The sequence below is a fragment of the Staurois parvus genome, unplaced genomic scaffold, assembly GCF_062004578.1.
Source record: "Staurois parvus isolate SC_StPar_1 unplaced genomic scaffold, SC_StPar_1.0 ptg000233l, whole genome shotgun sequence".
Classification (NCBI taxonomy): Eukaryota; Metazoa; Chordata; class Amphibia; order Anura; family Ranidae; genus Staurois; species Staurois parvus.
Genome location: NW_028318029.1, coordinates 1,170,457 through 1,190,236, shown reverse-complemented (window position 1 = coordinate 1,190,236; position 19,780 = coordinate 1,170,457). Strand labels below are relative to the sequence as shown.

At 53.4% G+C, this 19,780-nt stretch overlaps 1 protein-coding gene across 2 annotated transcripts in view; it reads left to right on the top strand.

The window, feature by feature from the left end:
- Window positions 1–19,780, top strand: part of NALCN (sodium leak channel, non-selective) — a 694,063-nt gene that overhangs the window by 253,544 nt on the left and 420,739 nt on the right. The window lies entirely within an intron of this gene.

Sequence of the window (19,780 nt, the reverse complement as noted above, 5' to 3'; positions counted from 1 at the left end):
CGTGTAACCTAAGACCTCTGTAGCTCTTCCTGCCAGCCAAGGAGGAGCGACATTGCATCCACACACATCACCCCTCTCATCCACCACACAAAAATCTATATCTGGGAAGACCAGCTGCATGGCTAACGATTGTACAGACAGATGGGCGTAAGCGGGCCTCATGTCTAAGTTTTACCTGGGGCCTCACAAAGCCTAGAGCCACCTCTGGCATCACTGCCTTAGATCTCACACTGCATATTTAACAGCTATGGGGCCTAGGTACACTCACATTTATGGAGATGCACAGCCATTTTCTTGGAGAAATTACAGTCATGTTCTAAGTATTGCTTAGGCACAATGAACATTTATGAAATGTTTCCTATAACATAGCCAGTGTTCAGGTCCACTTTAAGCCACTGACCTGGAATATGTATGCAGAATAGGTATGCTGGATCCACTTTGACGTAACTTACGGAATGCTTGACTTGGGTTAGTAACCTAAAACATATCCAAGGCAGAGGTAACAAGGCAGATATCAGTTTTAGAATGTGGTCAGCAATGGTATCCTACAATTTTTCTCATTATAGTTTTCCTTTACAGCTATAATATAGAGCAGCACAGTCGTTACACATGATTTTTGCAGTAGCTGTCAATTCACTGCCAATGCTTAGAAGAATGTTAGAAGCTTCTACCACACTCCTCTGCAATCTGCTTGCAGGTATTTGCCCACTTCATTTCAAAGATAAAGTCACTACTGAATCTATGATTCTTCCATGTCAATATCAAAGTTGCTTGGAAACCAGTCTAAAGCTAAGAGCAAGTGGTAATTTGAATTTCAGGCATCATTTTAGATTATTACTCTCCATAATTGCAAGAAGGTGAGGACGAGCACTTTTTTGAAATTTTGAACTGCTCATTATTGCATAGGAAACTTTTCCTTTTCACCATACGTCCCTTTATTAGATTTGGGTGAGGTTTGTGCTTTTGCTTTTTCTACAAGTTCAGGTATGAGCAGATATCTCCCACCTGACATTTTTGGGGAGGTATACAGTATGCCTGGCAATGGACATCCTTTGCTTACTACACAGCGTTGCTGTGGTTACCTAATGGAGTCTTTGATTATGATTTATGGATAAAGCCACCCCACAACCATCCACCCACCAGTGCATGGGTAACCAAGAGGACTTTATTTTTGCTAGTATATCCCTTAACTGGAGTCGAGGGATGTTAATCCTTGTATAAACCTTAAAATATTCTGGTTGAACTTGTTTTTCCAGCAGTTAGTTTGTGTATGATTTCTGCTGCAGACAGCAAGCAGCTGTGTAGAATGTGTCTAGAAGCTCAATACATATTCAGGTCAACTAGAAATAATGTTACTTTCATCTGTGCTATTATAATATGGCACATTCTAGTTTCATATTCTTTAGAAAGTAGCAAAAATGTAAGTAAAAGTTTAATATATCAGTAGTCTTGTAATTTCGATCATAACAAAGCTGATATAAGCCTTTAGTCTTTGCAAATAATCCTTTGTAATTGGCAAACTGTTTTAACACTGCTTCTTCTTTGTTGTAACATCCCCAATGGTCAATTAATACTTTGGACAGTGTATTAGTCCTGCAAGCACATGTTTTTCAAAATTGGCTTATTTACAAGTAGGGTTAAAAATCTTCACAAACATTAACACTAGAGATGAGCGAATCGAAGTAGCCGAAGTGGAATTCGAGTCGAATATCGGAAAAATTTCGAATCCGAAAAATAGCCTACTTCGGACGCGCGAATCGAAATTTTTCCGAAAATGGCGGCGGACATGTGCGGCGACGGAGCGGGGATGTCTGGGAAGGCGCGCAGACAAGGCGCGCTGACCCATAATGCATTCCTCAATGACATGTGATCGCATCAGCCAATCAGCAGCCAGCCAGCCAGCACTGTGTAATGGTCGAGCTATAAATAGCGGCCATTTTGGAATTCTTCATTTGCCTGCAGTCATAGAACAGAGGCAGACCGCTCTGTATTAGGGACAGAGTTAGGGCCACAGAAACGATACTTGGGGACAGAGAAACGTTACTTAGGGACAGAGAACCATTACTCAGGGACACAGAATTGTTAGTGAGGGCCACAGAATCGTTACTTAGGGACAAAGAAACGCTAGTTAGGGCCACAGAATTCTTACTCAGGGACAGACAGAATTGTTACTGAGTGCCAGAGAATTGTTACTTAGGGCCACAGAAACGTTATTAGGGCCACAGAATTGTTACTCAGGGACAGACAGAATTGTTACTGAGTGCCAGAGAATTGTTACTTAGGGCCACAGAAACTTTAGTTAGGGCCACAGAATTGTTACTCAGGGACAGACACAGAATTGTTACTGAGGGCCACAGAACTGTTACTTAGGGCCACAGAAACTTTAGTTAGGGCCACAGAATTGTTACTCAGGGACAGACAGAATTGTTACTGAGTGCCAGAGAATTGTTACTTAGGGCCACAGAAACGTTATTAGGGCCACAGAATTGTTACTCAGGGACAGACAGAATTGTTACTGAGTGCCAGAGAATTGTTACTTAGGGCCACAGAAACTTTAGTTAGGGCCAAAGAATTGTTACTCAGGGACAGACACAGAATTGTTACTGAGGGCCACAGAACTGTTACTTAGGGCCACAGAATTGTTACTCGCACAGACACAGAATTGTTACTCAGGGACACAGAATTGTTACTGAGGGCCACAGAACCGTTACTTAGGGCCACAGAATTGTTACTCGCACAGACACAGAATTGTTACACAGGGACACAGAATTGTTACTGAGGGCCACAGAACCGTTACTTAGGGTCACAGAATTGTTACTCAGGGACACAGAATTGTTACTGAGGGCCACAGAACTGTTACTTAGGGCCACAGAATTGTTACTCGCACAGACACAGAATTGTTACTCAGGGACACAGAACTGTTACTGAGGGCCACAGAACCATTACTTAGGGCCACAGAATTGTTACTGAGGGCCACAGAACTGTTACTTAGGGCCACAGAATTGTTACTCGCACAGACACAGAATTGTTACTCAGGGACACAGAACTGTTACTGAGGGCCACAGAACCGTTACTTAGGGCCACAGAATTGTTACTCGTACAGACACAGAATTGTTACACAGGGACACAGAATTGTTACTGAGGGCCACAGAACCGTTACTTAGGGCCACAGAATTGTTACTCAGGGACACAGAATTGTTACTGAGGGCCACAGAACTGTTACTTAGGGCCACAGAATTGTTACTCGCACAGACACAGAATTGTTACTCAGGGACACAGAACTGTTACTGAGGGACACAGAACTGTTACTGAGGGCCACAGAACTGTTACTTAGGGCCACAGAATTGTTACTCGCACAGACACAGAATTGTTACACAGGGACACAGAATTGTTACTGAGGGCCACAGAACCGTTACTTAGGGCCACAGAATTGTTACACAGGGACACAGAATTGTTACTGAGGGCCACAGAACTGTTACTTAGGGCCACAGAATTGTTACTTGCACAGACACAGAATTGTTACTCAGGGACACAGAACTGTTACTTAGGGCCACAGAATTGTTACTCGCACAGACACAGAATTGTTACACAGGGACACAGAATTGTTACTGAGGGCCACAGAACCGTTACTTAGGGCCACAGAATTGTTACTGAGGGCCACAGAACTGTTACTTAGGGCCACAGAATTGTTACTCGCACAGACACAGAATTGTTACTCAGGGACACAGAACTGTTACTGAGGGCCACAGAACTGTTACTTAGGGCCACAGAATTGTTACTCGCACAGACACAGAATTGTTACTCAGGGACACAGAACTGTTACTGAGGGCCACAGAACTGTTACTTAGGGCCACAGAATTGTTACTCGCACAGACACAGAATTGTTACACAGGGACACAGAATTGTTACTTAGGGCCACAGAATTGTTACTCGCACAGACACAGAATTGTTACTCAGGGACACAGAATTGTTACTGAGGGCCACAGAACTGTTACTTAGGGCCACAGAATTGTTACTCGCACAGACACAGAATTGTTACACAGGGACACAGAATTGTTACTGAGGGCCACAGAACCGTTACTTAGGGCCACAGAATTGTTACTGAGGGCCACAGAACTGTTACTTAGGGCCACAGAATTGTTACTCGCACAGACACAGAATTGTTATTCAGGGACACAGAACTGTTACTGAGGGCCACAGAACTGTTACTTAGGGCCACAGAATTGTTACTCGCACAGACACAGAATTGTTACACAGGGACACAGAATTGTTACTGAGGGCCACAGAACCGTTACTTAGGGCCACAGAATTGTTACTGAGGGCCACAGAACTGTTACTTAGGGCCACAGAATTGTTACTCGCACAGACACAGAATTGTTACTCAGGGACACAGAACTGTTACTGAGGGCCACAGAACCGTTACTTAGGGCCACAGAATTGTTACTCAGGGACACAGAATCGTTTAATTAAAGAGTATGTCAGACAACATGCAGAGGAGTGGCAGAGGAGGCAATGTTTTAGGAGCGAGCAGACGTGGCAGCAGAGGAAGGGGTCGAGGCAGCACTATTCGCAGCCAGAGGCTAGTGCTCCCGGTGTCATCCAGTACAGTGAGGAAGAGCTAACAGAGGGCGGTCAGGAACGGGGGGAGACATCCGCCTCTTCAGCAGCCAGGCGAAGAAGTAGTGGCGAGGAGAGTGGCTCGGTAGCCGGTGTAGAGACAGGTCTGTCTCCTGACCCACACGCAGCCGAGGGGGCTAGTAGTGAGGCGGAGACCCTAATTGATGATGATGAGGCTGATCGCACTTGGCAGCCTCGTCGTCATCAGGCTATTGCTTCCGCATCATCAGGAGAAGAGGGTGGCAGCTTGGCAGCGAGCAAAACAGTCGGTGGGTTGTCTCCATCGCCACACTCTGCCATGTGCCACTTTCAGGTCTCCTCACACACTGCTGGTGTGTTGCATTTTTTGACATAGGGTGCTGGCAGATTATGGGCCTCCCATAGCTGCTGCCAGGCCCCTAATCTGCCATGGGCCCCTATATACCGCCTCCTCATGCTGCTGCCAGGTCCAGAGTCTGTCATGGGTCCCTGTACGGCCTCCCATTGCTGCTGTCTCCATCGCCACACTCTGCCATGTGCCACTTTCAGGTCTCCTCACACACTGCTGGTGTGTTGAATTTTTTGACATAGGGTGCTGGCAGATTACGGGCCTCCCATAGCTGCTGCCAGGCCCCTAATCTGCCATGGGCCCCTATACCACCTCCTCATGCTGCTGCCAGGTCCACAGTCTCTCATGCCATGTGCCACTTTCAGGTCTCCTCACACTGCTGGTGTGTTGAATTTTTTGACATAGGGTGCTGGCAGATTACGGGCCTCCCATAGCTGCTGCCAGGCCCCTAATCTGCCATGGGCCCCTATATACCGCCTCCTCATGCTGCTGCCAGGTCCAGAGTCTGTCATGGGTCCCTGTACGGCCTCCCATTGCTGCTGTCTCCATCGCCACACTCTGCCATGTGCCACTTTCAGGTCTCCTCACACACTGCTGGTGTGTAGAATTTTTTGACGTAGGGTGCTGGCAGATTACGGGCCTCCCATAGCTGCTGCCAGGCCCCTAATCTGCCATGGGCCCCTATACCGCCTCCTCATGCTGCTGCCAGGTCCACAGTCTCTCATGCCATGTGCCACTTTCAGGTCTCCTCACACTGCTGGTGTGTAGAATTTTTTGACATAGGGTGCTGGCAGATTACGGGCCTCCCATAGCTGCTGCCAGGCCCCTAATCTGCCATGGGCCCCTATATACCGCCTCCTCATGCTGCTGCCAGGTCCAGAGTCTGTCATGGGTCCCTGTACGGCCTCCCATTGCTGCTGTCTCCATCGCCACACTCTGCCATGTGCCACTTTCAGGTCTCCTCACACACTGCTGGTGTGTTGAATTTTTTGACATAGGGTGCTGGCAGATTACGGGCCTCCCATAGCTGCTGCCAGGCCCCTAATCTGCCATGGGCCCCTATACCACCTCCTCATGCTGCTGCCAGGTCCACAGTCTCTCATGCCATGTGCCACTTTCAGGTCTCCTCACACTGCTGGTGTGTTGAATTTTTTGACATAGGGTGCTGGCAGATTACGGGCCTCCCATAGCTGCTGCCAGGCCCCTAATCTGCCATGGGCCCCTATATACCGCCTCCTCATGCTGCTGCCAGGTCCAGAGTCTGTCATGGGTCCCTGTACGGCCTCCCATTGCTGCTGTCTCCATCGCCACACTCTGCCATGTGCCACTTTCAGGTCTCCTCACACACTGCTGGTGTGTAGAATTTTTTGACATAGGGTGCTGGCAGATTACGGGCCTCCCATAGCTGCTGCCAGGCCCCTAATCTGCCATGGGCCCCTATACCGCCTCCTCATGCTGCTGCCAGGTCCACAGTCTCTCATGCCATGTGCCACTTTCAGGTCTCCTCACACTGCTGGTGTGTAGAATTTTTTGACATAGGGTGCTGGCAGATTACGGGCCTCCCATAGCTGCTGCCAGGCCCCTAATCTGCCATGGGCCCCTATATACCGCCTCCTCATGCTGCTGCCAGGTCCAGAGTCTGTCATGGGTCCCTGTACGGCCTCCCATTGCTGCTGTCTCCATCGCCACACTCTGCCATGTGCCACTTTCAGGTCTCCTCACACACTGCTGGTGTGTTGAATTTTTTGACATAGGGTGCTGGCAGATTACGGGCCTCCCATAGCTGCTGCCAGGCCCCTAATCTGCCATGGGCCCCTATACCGCCTCCTCATGCTGCTGCCAGGTCCACAGTCTCTCATGCCATGTGCCACTTTCAGGTCTCCTCACACTGCTGGTGTGTTGAATTTTTTGACATAGGGTGCTGGCAGATTACGGGCCTCCCATAGCTGCTGCCAGGCCCCTAATCTGCCATGGGCCCCTATACCGCCTCCTCATGCTGCTGCCAGGTCCACAGTCTCTCATGCCATGTGCCACTTTCAGGTCTCCTCACACTGCTGGTGTGTTGAATTTTTTGACATAGGGTGCTGGCAGATTACGGGCCTCCTATAGCTGCTGCCAGGCCCCTAATCTGCCATGGGCCCCTATATACCGCCTCCTCATGCTGCTGCCAGGTCCAGAGTCTCTCATGGGTCCCTGTACGGCCTCCCATTGCTGCTGTCTCCATCGCCACACTCTGCCATGTGCCACTTTCAGGTCTCCTCACACACTGCTGGTGTGTAGAATTTTTTGACATAGGGTGCTGGCAGATTACGGGCCTCCTATAGCTGCTGCCAGGCCCCTAATCTGCCATGGGCCCCTATATACCGCCTCCTCATGCTGCTGCCAGGTCCAGAGTCTCTCATGGGTCCCTGTACGGCCTCCCATTGCTGCTGTCTCCATCGCCACACTCTGCCATGTGCCACTTTCAGGTCTCCTCACACTGCTGGTGTGTAAAATTTTTTGACATAGGGTGCTGGCAGATTACGGGCCTCCTATAGCTGCTGCCAGGCCCCTAATCTGCCATGGGCCCCTATATACCGCCTCCTCATGCTGCTGCCAGGTCCAGAGTCTCTCATGGGTCCCTGTACGGCCTCCCATTGCTGCTGTCTCCATCGCCACACTCTGCCATGTGCCACATTATGGTCTCTTCACACTGCTTGTGTTTTCAATTTTTTGACATAGGGTGCTGGCAGATTACGGGCCTCCCATAGCTGCTGCCAGGCCCCTAATCTGCCATGGGCCCCTATATACCGCCTCCTCATGCTGCTGCCAAGTCCAGAGTCTCTCATGGGTCCCTATACGGCCTCCCATTGCTGCTGTCTCCATCGCCACACTCTGCCATGTGCCACTTTCAGGTCTCCTCACACACTGCTGGTGTGTAGAATTTTTTGACATAGGGTGCTGGCAGATTACGGGCCTCCTATAGCTGCTGCCAGGCCCCTAATCTGCCATGGGCCCCTATATACCGCCTCCTCATGCTGCTGCCAGGTCCAGAGTCTCTCATGGGTCCCTGTACGGCCTCCCATTGCTGCTGTCTCCATCGCCACACTCTGCCATGTGCCACTTTCAGGTCTCCTCACACACTGCTGGTGTGTAGAATTTTTTGACATAGGGTGCTGGCAGATTACGGGCCTCCTATAGCTGCTGCCAGGCCCCTAATCTGCCATGGGCCCCTATATACCGCCTCCTCATGCTGCTGCCAGGTCCAGAGTCTGTCATGGGTCCCTGTACGGCCTCCCATTGCTGCTGTCTCCATCGCCACACTCTGCCATGTGCCACTTTCAGGTCTCCTCACACACTGCTGGTGTGTAGAATTTTTTGACATAGGGTGCTGGCAGATTACGGGCCTCCTATAGCTGCTGCCAGGCCCCTAATCTGCCATGGGCCTCTATATACCGCCTCCTCATGCTGCTGCCAGGTCCAGAGTCTCTCATGGGTCCCTGTACGGCCTCCCATTGCTGCTGTCTCCATCGCCACACTCTGCCATGTGCCACTTTCAGGTCTCCTCACACTGCTGGTGTGTAAAATTTTTTGACATAGGGTGCTGGCAGATTACGGGCCTCCTATAGCTGCTGCCAGGCCCCTAATCTGCCATAGGCCCCTATATACCGCCTCCTCATGCTGCTGCCAGGTCCAGAGTCTCTCATGGGTCCCTGTACGGCCTCCCATTGCTGCTGTCTCCATCGCCACACTCTGCCATGTGCCACATTATGGTCTCCTCACACTGCTTGTGTTTTCAATTTTTTGACATAGGGTGCTGGCAGATTACGGGCCTCCCATAGCTGCTGCCAGGCCCCTAATCTGCCATGGGCCCCTATATACCGCCTCCTCATGCTGCTGCCAAGTCCAGAGTCTCTCATGGGTCCCTATACGGCCTCCCATTGCTGCTGTCTCCATCGCCACACTCTGCCATGTGCCACTTTCAGGTCTCCTCACACACTGCTGGTGTGTAGAATTTTTTGACATAGGGTGCTGGCAGATTACGGGCCTCCTATAGCTGCTGCCAGGCCCCTAATCTGCCATGGGCCCCTATATACCGCCTCCTCATGCTGCTGCCAGGTCCAGAGTCTCTCATGGGTCCCTGTACGGCCTCCCATTGCTGCTGTCTCCATCGCCACACTCTGCCATGTGCCACTTTCAGGTCTCCTCACACACTGCTGGTGTGTAGAATTTTTTGACATAGGGTGCTGGCAGATTACGGGCCTCCTATAGCTGCTGCCAGGCCCCTAATCTGCCATGGGCCCCTATATACCGCCTCCTCATGCTGCTGCCAGGTCCAGAGTCTCTCATGGGTCCCTGTACGGCCTCCCATTGCTGCTGTCTCCATCGCCACACTCTGCCATGTGCCACTTTCAGGTCTCCTCACACACTGCTGGTGTGTAGAATTTTTTGACATAGGGTGCTGGCAGATTACGGGCCTCCTATAGCTGCTGCCAGGCCCCTAATCTGCCATGGGCCCCTATATACCGCCTCCTCATGCTGCTGCCAGGTCCAGAGTCTCTCATGGGTCCCTGTACGGCCTCCCATTGCTGCTGTCTCCATCGCCACACTCTGCCATGTGCCACTTTCAGGTCTCCTCACACACTGCTGGTGTGTAGAATTTTTTGACATAGGGTGCTGGCAGATTACGGGCCTCCTATAGCTGCTGCCAGGCCCCTAATCTGCCATGGGCCCCTATATACCGCCTCCTCATGCTGCTGCCAGGTCCAGAGTCTCTCATGGGTCCCTGTACGGCCTCCCATTGCTGCTGTCTCCATCGCCACACTCTGCCATGTGCCACTTTCAGGTCTCCTCACACACTGCTGGTGTGTAGAATTTTTTGACATAGGGTGCTGGCAGATTACGGGCCTCCTATAGCTGCTGCCAGGCCCCTAATCTGCCATGGGCCTCTATATACCGCCTCCTCATGCTGCTGCCAGGTCCAGAGTCTCTCATGGGTCCCTGTACGGCCTCCCATTGCTGCTGTCTCCATCGCCACACTCTGCCATGTGCCACATTATGGTCTCTTCACACTGCTTGTGTTTTCAATTTTTTGACATAGGGTGCTGGCAGATTACGGGCCTCCCATAGCTGCTGCCAGGCCCCTAATCTGCCATGGGCCCCTATATACCGCCTCCTCATGCTGCTGCCAAGTCCAGAGTCTCTCATGGGTCCCTATACGGCCTCCCATTGCTGCTGTCTCCATCGCCACACTCTGCCATGTGCCACTTTCAGGTCTCCTCACACACTGCTGGTGTGTAGAATTTTTTGACATAGGGTGCTGGCAGATTACGGGCCTCCTATAGCTGCTGCCAGGCCCCTAATCTGCCATGGGCCCCTATATACCGCCTCCTCATGCTGCTGCCAGGTCCAGAGTCTCTCATGGGTCCCTGTACGGCCTCCCATTGCTGCTGTCTCCATCGCCACACTCTGCCATGTGCCACTTTCAGGTCTCCTCACACACTGCTGGTGTGTAGAATTTTTTGACATAGGGTGCTGGCAGATTACGGGCCTCCTATAGCTGCTGCCAGGCCCCTAATCTGCCATGGGCCCCTATATACCGCCTCCTCATGCTGCTGCCAGGTCCAGAGTCTCTCATGGGTCCCTGTACGGCCTCCCATTGCTGCTGTCTCCATCGCCACACTCTGCCATGTGCCACTTTCAGGTCTCCTCACACACTGCTGGTGTGTAGAATTTTTTGACATAGGGTGCTGGCAGATTACGGGCCTCCTATAGCTGCTGCCAGGCCCCTAATCTGCCATGGGCCCCTATATACCGCCTCCTCATGCTGCTGCCAGGTCCAGAGTCTCTCATGGGTCCCTGTACGGCCTCCCATTGCTGCTGTCTCCATCGCCACACTCTGCCATGTGCCACTTTCAGGTCTCCTCACATACTGCTGGTGTGTAGAATTTTTTGACATAGGGTGCTGGCAGATTACGGGCCTCCTATAGCTGCTGCCAGGCCCCTAATCTGCCATGGGCCCCTATATACCGCCTCCTCATGCTGCTGCCAGGTCCAGAGTCTCTCATGGGTCCCTGTACGGCCTCCCATTGCTGCTGTCTCCATCGCCACACTCTGCCATGTGCCACTTTCAGGTCTCCTCACACACTGCTGGTGTGTAGAATTTTTTGACATAGGGTGCTGGCAGATTACGGGCCTCCTATAGCTGCTGCCAGGCCCCTAATCTGCCATGGGCCCCTATATACCGCCTCCTCATGCTGCTGCCAGGTCCAGAGTCTCTCATGGGTCCCTGTACGGCCTCCCATTGCTGCTGTCTCCATCGCCACACTCTGCCATGTGCCACTTTCAGGTCTCCTCACACACTGCTGGTGTGTAGAATTTTTTGACATAGGGTGCTGGCAGATTACGGGCCTCCTATAGCTGCTGCCAGGCCCCTAATCTGCCATGGGCCCCTATATACCGCCTCCTCATGCTGCTGCCAGGTCCAGAGTCTCTCATGGGTCCCTGTACGGCCTCCCATTGCTGCTGTCTCCATCGCCACACTCTGCCATGTGCCACTTTCAGGTCTCCTCACACACTGCTGGTGTGTAGAATTTTTTGACATAGGGTGCTGGCAGATTACGGGCCTCCTATAGCTGCTGCCAGGCCCCTAATCTGCCATGGGCCCCTATATACCGCCTCCTCATGCTGCTGCCAGGTCCAGAGTCTCTCATGGGTCCCTGTACGGCCTCCCATTGCTGCTGTCTCCATCGCCACACTCTGCCATGTGCCACTTTCAGGTCTCCTCACACTGCTGGTGTGTAAAATTTTTTGACATAGGGTGCTGGCAGATTACGGGCCTCCTATAGCTGCTGCCAGGCCCCTAATCTGCCATAGGCCCCTATATACCACCTCCTCATGCTGCTGCCAGGTCCAGAGTCTCTCATGGGTCCCTGTACGGCCTCCCATTGCTGCTGTCTCCATCGCCACACTCTGCCATGTGCCACATTATGGTCTCTTCACACTGCTTGTGTTTTCAATTTTTTGACATAGGGTGCTGGCAGATTACGGGCCTCCCATAGCTGCTGCCAGGCCCCTAATCTGCCATGGGCCCCTATATACCGTCTCCTCATGCTGCTGCCAAGTCCAGAGTCTCTCGTGGGTCCCTATACGGCCTCCCATTGCTGCTGTCTCCATCGCCACACTCTGCCATGTGCCACTTTCAGGTCTCCTCACACACTGCTGGTGTGTAGAATTTTTTGACATAGGGTGCTGGCAGATTACGGGCCTCCTATAGCTGCTGCCAGGCCCCTAATCTGCCATGGGCCTCTATATACCGCCTCCTCATGCTGCTGCCAGGTCCAGAGTCTCTCATGGGTCCCTGTACGGCCTCCCATTGCTGCTGTCTCCATCGCCACACTCTGCCATGTGCCACATTATGGTCTCTTCACACTGCTTGTGTTTTCAATTTTTTGACATAGGGTGCTGGCAGATTACGGGCCTCCCATAGCTGCTGCCAGGCCCCTAATCTGCCATGGGCCCCTATATACCGCCTCCTCATGCTGCTGCCAAGTCCAGAGTCTCTCATGGGTCCCTATACGGCCTCCCATTGCTGCTGTCTCCATCGCCACACTCTGCCATGTGCCACTTTCAGGTCTCCTCACACACTGCTGGTGTGTAGAATTTTTTGACATAGGGTGCTGGCAGATTACGGGCCTCCTATAGCTGCTGCCAGGCCCCTAATCTGCCATGGGCCCCTATATACCGCCTCCTCATGCTGCTGCCAGGTCCAGAGTCTCTCATGGGTCCCTGTACGGCCTCCCATTGCTGCTGTCTCCATCGCCACACTCTGCCATGTGCCACTTTCAGGTCTCCTCACACACTGCTGGTGTGTAGAATTTTTTGACATAGGGTGCTGGCAGATTACGGGCCTCCTATAGCTGCTGCCAGGCCCCTAATCTGCCATGGGCCCCTATATACCGCCTCCTCATGCTGCTGCCAGGTCCAGAGTCTCTCATGGGTCCCTGTACGGCCTCCCATTGCTGCTGTCTCCATCGCCACACTCTGCCATGTGCCACTTTCAGGTCTCCTCACACACTGCTGGTGTGTAGAATTTTTTGACATAGGGTGCTGGCAGATTACGGGCCTCCTATAGCTGCTGCCAGGCCCCTAATCTGCCATGGGCCCCTATATACCGCCTCCTCATGCTGCTGCCAGGTCCAGAGTCTCTCATGGGTCCCTGTACGGCCTCCCATTGCTGCTGTCTCCATCGCCACACTCTGCCATGTGCCACTTTCAGGTCTCCTCACACACTGCTGGTGTGTAGAATTTTTTGACATAGGGTGCTGGCAGATTACGGGCCTCCTATAGCTGCTGCCAGGCCCCTAATCTGCCATGGGCCCCTATATACCGCCTCCTCATGCTGCTGCCAGGTCCAGAGTCTGTCATGGGTCCCTGTACGGCCTCCCATTGCTGCTGTCTCCATCGCCACACTCTGCCATGTGCCACTTTCAGGTCTCCTCACACACTGCTGGTGTGTAGAATTTTTTGACATAGGGTGCTGGCAGATTACGGGCCTCCTATAGCTGCTGCCAGGCCCCTAATCTGCCATGGGCCTCTATATACCGCCTCCTCATGCTGCTGCCAGGTCCAGAGTCTCTCATGGGTCCCTGTACGGCCTCCCATTGCTGCTGTCTCCATCGCCACACTCTGCCATGTGCCACTTTCAGGTCTCCTCACACTGCTGGTGTGTAAAATTTTTTGACATAGGGTGCTGGCAGATTACGGGCCTCCTATAGCTGCTGCCAGGCCCCTAATCTGCCATAGGCCCCTATATACCGCCTCCTCATGCTGCTGCCAGGTCCAGAGTCTCTCATGGGTCCCTGTACGGCCTCCCATTGCTGCTGTCTCCATCGCCACACTCTGCCATGTGCCACATTATGGTCTCCTCACACTGCTTGTGTTTTCAATTTTTTGACATAGGGTGCTGGCAGATTACGGGCCTCCCATAGCTGCTGCCAGGCCCCTAATCTGCCATGGGCCCCTATATACCGCCTCCTCATGCTGCTGCCAAGTCCAGAGTCTCTCATGGGTCCCTATACGGCCTCCCATTGCTGCTGTCTCCATCGCCACACTCTGCCATGTGCCACTTTCAGGTCTCCTCACACACTGCTGGTGTGTAGAATTTTTTGACATAGGGTGCTGGCAGATTACGGGCCTCCTATAGCTGCTGCCAGGCCCCTAATCTGCCATGGGCCCCTATATACCGCCTCCTCATGTTGCTGCCAGGTCCAGAGTCTCTCATGGGTCCCTGTACGGCCTCCCATTGCTGCTGTCTCCATCGCCACACTCTGCCATGTGCCACTTTCAGGTCTCCTCACACACTGCTGGTGTGTAGAATTTTTTGACATAGGGTGCTGGCAGATTACGGGCCTCCTATAGCTGCTGCCAGGCCCCTAATCTGCCATGGGCCCCTATATACCGCCTCCTCATGCTGCTGCCAGGTCCAGAGTCTCTCATGGGTCCCTGTACGGCCTCCCATTGCTGCTGTCTCCATCGCCACACTCTGCCATGTGCCACTTTCAGGTCTCCTCACACACTGCTGGTGTGTAGAATTTTTTGACATAGGGTGCTGGCAGATTACGGGCCTCCTATAGCTGCTGCCAGGCCCCTAATCTGCCATGGGCCCCTATATACCGCCTCCTCATGCTGCTGCCAGGTCCAGAGTCTCTCATGGGTCCCTGTACGGCCTCCCATTGCTGCTGTCTCCATCGCCACACTCTGCCATGTGCCACTTTCAGGTCTCCTCACACACTGCTGGTGTGTAGAATTTTTTGACATAGGGTGCTGGCAGATTACGGGCCTCCTATAGCTGCTGCCAGGCCCCTAATCTGCCATGGGCCCCTATATACCGCCTCCTCATGCTGCTGCCAGGTCCAGAGTCTCTCATGGGTCCCTGTACGGCCTCCCATTGCTGCTGTCTCCATCGCCACACTCTGCCATGTGCCACTTTCAGGTCTCCTCACACACTGCTGGTGTGTAGAATTTTTTGACATAGGGTGCTGGCAGATTACGGGCCTCCTATAGCTGCTGCCAGGCCCCTAATCTGCCATGGGCCTCTATATACCGCCTCCTCATGCTGCTGCCAGGTCCAGAGTCTCTCATGGGTCCCTGTACGGCCTCCCATTGCTGCTGTCTCCATCGCCACACTCTGCCATGTGCCACATTATGGTCTCTTCACACTGCTTGTGTTTTCAATTTTTTGACATAGGGTGCTGGCAGATTACGGGCCTCCCATAGCTGCTGCCAGGCCCCTAATCTGCCATGGGCCCCTATATACCGCCTCCTCATGCTGCTGCCAAGTCCAGAGTCTCTCATGGGTCCCTATACGGCCTCCCATTGCTGCTGTCTCCATCGCCACACTCTGCCATGTGCCACTTTCAGGTCTCCTCACACACTGCTGGTGTGTAGAATTTTTTGACATAGGGTGCTGGCAGATTACGGTTCTCCTATAGCTGCTGCCAGGCCCCTAATCTGCCATGGGCCCCTATATACCGCCTCCTCATGCTGCTGCCAGGTCCAGAGTCTCTCATGGGTCCCTGTACGGCCTCCCATTGCTGCTGTCTCCATCGCCACACTCTGCCATGTGCCACTTTCAGGTCTCCTCACACACTGCTGGTGTGTAGAATTTTTTGACATAGGGTGCTGGCAGATTACGGGCCTCCTATAGCTGCTGCCAGGCCCCTAATCTGCCATGGGCCCCTATATACCGCCTCCTCATGCTGCTGCCAGGTCCAGAGTCTCTCATGGGTCCCTGTACGGCCTCCCATTGCTGCTGTCTCCATCGCCACACTCTGCCATGTGCCACTTTCAGGTCTCCTCACACACTGCTGGTGTGTAGAATTTTTTGACATAGGGTGCTGGCAGATTACGGGCCTCCTATAGCTGCTGCCAGGCCCCTAATCTGCCATGGGCCCCTATATACCGCCTCCTCATGCTGCTGCCAGGTCCAGAGTCTCTCATGGGTCCCTGTACGGCCTCCCATTGCTGCTGTCTCCATCGCCACACTCTGCCATGTGCCACTTTCAGGTCTCCTCACATACTGCTGGTGTGTAGAATTTTTTGACATAGGGTGCTGGCAGATTACGGGCCTCCTATAGCTGCTGCCAGGCCCCTAATCTGCCATGGGCCCCTATATACCGCCTCCTCATGCTGCTGCCAGGTCCAGAGTCTCTCATGGGTCCCTGTACGGCCTCCCATTGCTGCTGTCTCCATCGCCACACTCTGCCATGTGCCACTTTCAGGTCTCCTCACACACTGCTGGTGTGTAGAATTTTTTGACATAGGGTGCTGGCAGATTACGGGCCTCCTATAGCTGCTGCCAGGCCCCTAATCTGCCATGGGCCCCTATATACCGCCTCCTCATGCTGCTGCCAGGTCCAGAGTCTCTCATGGGTCCCTGTACGGCCTCCCATTGCTGCTGTCTCCATCGCCACACTCTGCCATGTGCCACTTTCAGGTCTCCTCACACACTGCTGGTGTGTAGAATTTTTTGACATAGGGTGCTGGCAGATTACGGGCCTCCTATAGCTGCTGCCAGGCCCCTAATCTGCCATGGGCCCCTATATACCGCCTCCTCATGCTGCTGCCAGGTCCAGAGTCTCTCATGGGTCCCTGTACGGCCTCCCATTGCTGCTGTCTCCATCGCCACACTCTGCCATGTGCCACTTTCAGGTCTCCTCACACACTGCTGGTGTGTAGAATTTTTTGACATAGGGTGCTGGCAGATTACGGGCCTCCTATAGCTGCTGCCAGGCCCCTAATCTGCCATGGGCCCCTATATACCGCCTCCTCATGCTGCTGCCAGGTCCAGAGTCTCTCATGGGTCCCTGTACGGCCTCCCATTGCTGCTGTCTCCATCGCCACACTCTGCCATGTGCCACTTTCAGGTCTCCTCACACTGCTGGTGTGTAAAATTTTTTGACATAGGGTGCTGGCAGATTACGGGCCTCCTATAGCTGCTGCCAGGCCCCTAATCTGCCATAGGCCCCTATATACCACCTCCTCATGCTGCTGCCAGGTCCAGAGTCTCTCATGGGTCCCTGTACGGCCTCCCATTGCTGCTGTCTCCATCGCCACACTCTGCCATGTGCCACATTATGGTCTCTTCACACTGCTTGTGTTTTCAATTTTTTGACATAGGGTGCTGGCAGATTACGGGCCTCCCATAGCTGCTGCCAGGCCCCTAATCTGCCATGGGCCCCTATATACCGTCTCCTCATGCTGCTGCCAAGTCCAGAGTCTCTCGTGGGTCCCTATACGGCCTCCCATTGCTGCTGTCTCCATCGCCACACTCTGCCATGTGCCACTTTCAGGTCTCCTCACACACTGCTGGTGTGTAGAATTTTTTGACATAGGGTGCTGGCAGATTACGGGCCTCCTATAGCTGCTGCCAGGCCCCTAATCTGCCATGGGCCTCTATATACCGCCTCCTCATGCTGCTGCCAGGTCCAGAGTCTCTCATGGGTCCCTGTACGGCCTCCCATTGCTGCTGTCTCCATCGCCACACTCTGCCATGTGCCACATTATGGTCTCTTCACACTGCTTGTGTTTTCAATTTTTTGACATAGGGTGCTGGCAGATTACGGGCCTCCCATAGCTGCTGCCAGGCCCCTAATCTGCCATGGGCCCCTATATACCGCCTCCTCATGCTGCTGCCAAGTCCAGAGTCTCTCATGGGTCCCTATACGGCCTCCCATTGCTGCTGTCTCCATCGCCACACTCTGCCATGTGCCACTTTCAGGTCTCCTCACACACTGCTGGTGTGTAGAATTTTTTGACATAGGGTGCTGGCAGATTACGGGCCTCCTATAGCTGCTGCCAGGCCCCTAATCTGCCATGGGCCCCTATATACCGCCTCCTCATGCTGCTGCCAGGTCCAGAGTCTCTCATGGGTCCCTGTACGGCCTCCCATTGCTGCTGTCTCCATCGCCACACTCTGCCATGTGCCACTTTCAGGTCTCCTCACACACTGCTGGTGTGTAGAATTTTTTGACATAGGGTGCTGGCAGATTACGGGCCTCCTATAGCTGCTGCCAGGCCCCTAATCTGCCATGGGCCCCTATATACCGCCTCCTCATGCTGCTGCCAGGTCCAGAGTCTCTCATGGGTCCCTGTACGGCCTCCCATTGCTGCTGTCTCCATCGCCACACTCTGCCATGTGCCACTTTCAGGTCTCCTCACACACTGCTGGTGTGTAGAATTTTTTGACATAGGGTGCTGGCAGATTACGGGCCTCCTATAGCTGCTGCCAGGCCCCTAATCTGCCATGGGCCCCTATATACCGCCTCCTCATGCTGCTGCCAGGTCCAGAGTCTCTCATGGGTCCCTGTACGGCCTCCCATTGCTGCTGTCTCCATCGCCACACTCTGCCATGTGCCACTTTCAGGTCTCCTCACACACTGCTGGTGTGTAGAATTTTTTGACATAGGGTGCTGGCAGATTACGGGCCTCCTATAGCTGCTGCCAGGCCCCTAATCTGCCATGGGCCCCTATATACCGCCTCCTCATGCTGCTGCCAGGTCCAGAGTCTGTCATGGGTCCCTGTACGGCCTCCCATTGCTGCTGTCTCCATCGCCACACTCTGCCATGTGCCACTTTCAGGTCTCCTCACACACTGCTGGTGTGTAGAATTTTTTGACATAGGGTGCTGGCAGATTACGGGCCTCCTATAGCTGCTGCCAGGCCCCTAATCTGCCATGGGCCTCTATATACCGCCTCCTCATGCTGCTGCCAGGTCCAGAGTCTCTCATGGGTCCCTGTACGGCCTCCCATTGCTGCTGTCTCCATCGCCACACTCTGCCATGTGCCACTTTCAGGTCTCCTCACACTGCTGGTGTGTAAAATTTTTTGACATAGGGTGCTGGCAGATTACGGGCCTCCTATAGCTGCTGCCAGGCCCCTAATCTGCCATAGGCCCCTATATACCGCCTCCTCATGCTGCTGCCAGGTCCAGAGTCTCTCATGGGTCCCTGTACGGCCTCCCATTGCTGCTGTCTCCATCGCCACACTCTGCCATGTGCCACATTATGGTCTCCTCACACTGCTTGTGTTTTCAATTTTTTGACATAGGGTGCTGGCAGATTACGGGCCTCCCATAGCTGCTGCCAGGCCCCTAATCTGCCATGGGCCCCTATATACCGCCTCCTCATGCTGCTGCCAAGTCCAGAGTCTCTCATGGGTCCCTATACGGCCTCCCATTGCTGCTGTCTCCATCGCCACACTCTGCCATGTGCCACTTTCAGGTCTCCTCACACACTGCTGGTGTGTAGAATTTTTTGACATAGGGTGCTGGCAGATTACGGGCCTCCTATAGCTGCTGCCAGGCCCCTAATCTGCCATGGGCCCCTATATACCGCCTCCTCATGTTGCTGCCAGGTCCAGAGTCTCTCATGGGTCCCTGTACGGCCTCCCATTGCTGCTGTCTCCATCGCCACACTCTGCCATGTGCCACTTTCAGGTCTCCTCACACACTGCTGGTGTGTAGAATTTTTTGACATAGGGTGCTGGCAGATTACGGGCCTCCTATAGCTGCTGCCAGGCCCCTAATCTGCCATGGGCCCCTATATACCGCCTCCTCATGCTGCTGCCAGGTCCAGAGTCTCTCATGGGTCCCTGTACGGCCTCCCATTGCTGCTGTCTCCATCGCCACACTCTGCCATGTGCCACTTTCAGGTCTCCTCACACACTGCTGGTGTGTAGAATTTTTTGACATAGGGTGCTGGCAGATTACGGGCCTCCTATAGCTGCTGCCAGGCCCCTAATCTGCCATGGGCCCCTATATACCGCCTCCTCATGCTGCTGCCAGGTCCAGAGTCT